Genomic DNA, 3,229 nt, shown 5'->3' with positions numbered 1-3,229 from the left:
CTATATAGATAGACATGATTTCACCTTAAAGTATACCGAATATGTGTTATTGGAATATATTATTGTGTATATTTGCTTCTGTTTATTTTGGGATAGTTGGTAGGACAGAATGTTGAAAATATTTTAATATAAACCATTAAAGACATTAACTTCTGTTGCACAACATCTCATAGCTATATGGCTGTTTCTCTCATCTTGGTTGACATTATTCAATTTAGTATGCAAGACCAAGGAGTAAGATTCGTTCACCCACATTTTGATTCAGGCACAGAGAAACTTCCTCAGTATGCTCTGATAGGAGAGTATCAAACTATCTTCCCTAATGTTTCATATGACCTACAGACCATGGTCCACGTAGCAGCCCATCTGATTTTAAAACATCAAAGATCTAAGTAACAGAAAAGGATATAAATGTGAGGCTTTGGATATAATGGGCTACTTAGGTCCTAGATCTCTAAACCTCATGTCAGGATTTCTCTAAATCACTTTATTGTTATGGCATCAAGCAGAGAAAGAAGAAATTTCCCCTTTAAGAGTAAGAAGGAACTGAAAAGGAAAGCCTGAGCGAACAGGAAATGTGTCAGCTCTCCCCAGCATGCTGTGCCTACTGCTGCCACAGGACTTGTCCCACTGCTCACCTGCCTCCCCCGTGATGCTGAGACTCCTTAAGGGCAGACCACGTCCTGCCTGGCACACTGACACTAGGACCAGCACTTGCTGAATCAATAAATATAATATCCCCCACCTTCAATTTAGGGAGACATGCTCACATTATAGAGAAGGGAACTCTAATAAGGCACAATGCTTGCACATATGCTTGCTCTAGCCTGCCTGGATTTCAATCCCAGCTCTTTCACTTACTAAGCTGCATAACCTTGGGCAAGACACCTTACTACCTCTGTGCCCCAGTTTGCTCACTCTAAAAACAAGATCAGTGCTCGCTTCGGCAGCACAAATACTACAAATTGCAACAATACAGAGAAGATTAGCATGGTCCCTGTGCAAGGATGACATGCAAATTCATGAAGTGCTCCATATTAAAATAAATAAATAATAAATTAATTACTAAATAAATAAAAACAAGGTCATAATAGCACTTACTTCGTAGGGCAGGTATAAGGATTAAGTGAACCAGTATATTTAAAGTGCTTAGAACAGGGCCTGACACATATCACGTACTGCAGTGTTAGCTATTGGTTAGTTCTACCTCAGTTTTCCCAGCATCCATCTGAAATAGACAGTATCAGCCCACTTTACAGATATGAAGCTGAAGAATAACTAGGCTCTTAATTGGCAGATATCTTGCTTAAATTGGTTTTACCTATTTTCAAAGCTTTTGCTCTTTGCCCTACCCCAGAGTGTCTCTCTTTTGAGCTTTACTTAATTAAATTCAATCTCTCAGGTTTCTACCAGATGTAGAAATTTGTATGTGATGCTACTTACAACAGAAAAAGATGAATAAGGAATGGTCTTTAGTGGGAACAAAGTTAACAATGGAAGAAGATGTGGACACAACTAATTTTAGTACAAGGAAAACTTAAGCAATGTGACAGATTTTTGAGGTTCTAGGAATGAAAGACAGAAGGAAGATTCTGGCTAAAGGTGGGAAAGGTTTTATAATAGAAGTAGTTTTCAACTAGCCAAAAAGATTTGTGGGTGGAAATGACAGGCAACAGTGGAAGTAAGGAGAAGGAGGAAAGAAAGACATCTCAGAGGAAATCCTAGCATGAGCAATCCTAGAGAGGCAAAAACTAGGCACATGCATGTCTTGTTCTGGGAGAGGGAGACTACTTAAGCTTGCTACCATAAAGTATAACTAAGCTTGGAATGGTAGTACATGGCTACTTTGAGGAAGATTTCAAAAGTTATTGAAACGTCGCAAAGCAATTAAAACGTCGCTTTATAAGTCATGAGGAATTAGTCTATATTTATGAATAACTTACGAGAAGAAGGGTGTGAAGATGGTCATATGACCAAAACAATATCTTAAGCTATGTAGGGAAACCGAAAGGAGATGAAATGCTAAGAAACAAGGCCAGGGAAAACAATTCAAAGTAAAAGTAATATTGTCCCGAATCGGGATGGTAACAGTGAGAAAAATAAGAGAAAATAATAAGCTAAAAGAGATTTCTAGAAATAGAATAGAGAGTTAAGAAGAGGAAGAGTAAATATAATTCCAAAATTTACAGAGCACTTCTACAGTGCTGGAAATCTATACACTATTTCATTAAATTCTCACAACAACCTTGCAAGAAAATCTAATACCATTTCTCACAAAGGGAACTAGCAATCTGACTTTGAATATTGACTCCTGGCACTTACTGTATGAAACTGGAAGAATTACTTAGCCTCTCTAAGACTCTGTTTCTTTATATATAATATGTAGATGGCAATATCTATCTTACGGTGGTGGTGTGATAATTAAACCAGATAATGTTTATAACTTGCCTTCAAGGAACTAGCTGCAGGGGTGGGCAAACTTTTTGACTCGAGGGCCACAATGGGTTCTTAAACTGGACCGGAGGGCCGGAACAAAAGCATGGATGGAGTGTTTGTGTGAACTAATATAAATTCAAAGTAAACATTATTGCATAAAAGGGTACGGTCTTTTTTTTCAATACTTTTATTCATTTCAAACGGGCCGGATCCGGCCCGCGGGCCGTAGTTTGCCCACGGCTGAACTAGCATATATTATCTTTCATTAAGTTATAGAAATATTATTAGAAAAATGTTACTATGAAAGAATGTTAAATATCCAAAATAAAATTCAACTTCATAGCCTTATAATTTCAAAGTCTGTTCTCTAACATTTCATGTTTCACTTCTCAATGGAGAGGAACCACTGTCACATCTTTAGAGTGTGGGATGAGAACCAAAATAATGAAAAAAAAAATGAGATCATGGGAATTCTCAAATGAGTCCCATTTAACTAGAAGATAGTTTATTTTGTTCTAAATCTGAACCTGGGCACCATTTATCAAATAGACTCTTTATAAATCACATAACATTCCATATGTAAAAATTATAATTCAAATCCTAGATTAGAAAGTTAAGATTCACTGCCTAATATATAACATGCCAATGAAAGTTTCATGAAGCATAGAATACTTCAGAGACATATTTTTAATTGGCAATACCCATTGGTCAGAGTTTGCCCTGTTTTGCAAGCCCATTAGCTGTGTGAGATTATTTGAAAATATTTGACAAAATTTTTAACTTTTCATCCCAA

General features: G+C 36.7%; 1 non-coding gene across 1 annotated transcript; it reads left to right on the top strand.

Annotated features, from left to right (window-relative positions):
* Positions 1–934: 934 nt before the first annotated feature.
* LOC118667846 lies at positions 935–1,042 on the top strand. The gene has a single exon (XR_004971423.1). It is a non-coding gene; the product is annotated as a U6 spliceosomal RNA (small nuclear RNA).
* The last annotated feature ends 2,187 nt before the right edge of the window (positions 1,043–3,229 follow it).

Source organism: Myotis myotis, unplaced genomic scaffold (assembly GCF_014108235.1).
Source record: "Myotis myotis isolate mMyoMyo1 unplaced genomic scaffold, mMyoMyo1.p scaffold_m19_p_12, whole genome shotgun sequence".
Taxonomy (NCBI): Eukaryota; Metazoa; Chordata; class Mammalia; order Chiroptera; family Vespertilionidae; genus Myotis; species Myotis myotis.
This window is presented reverse-complemented; position numbering and strand designations above follow the sequence as displayed.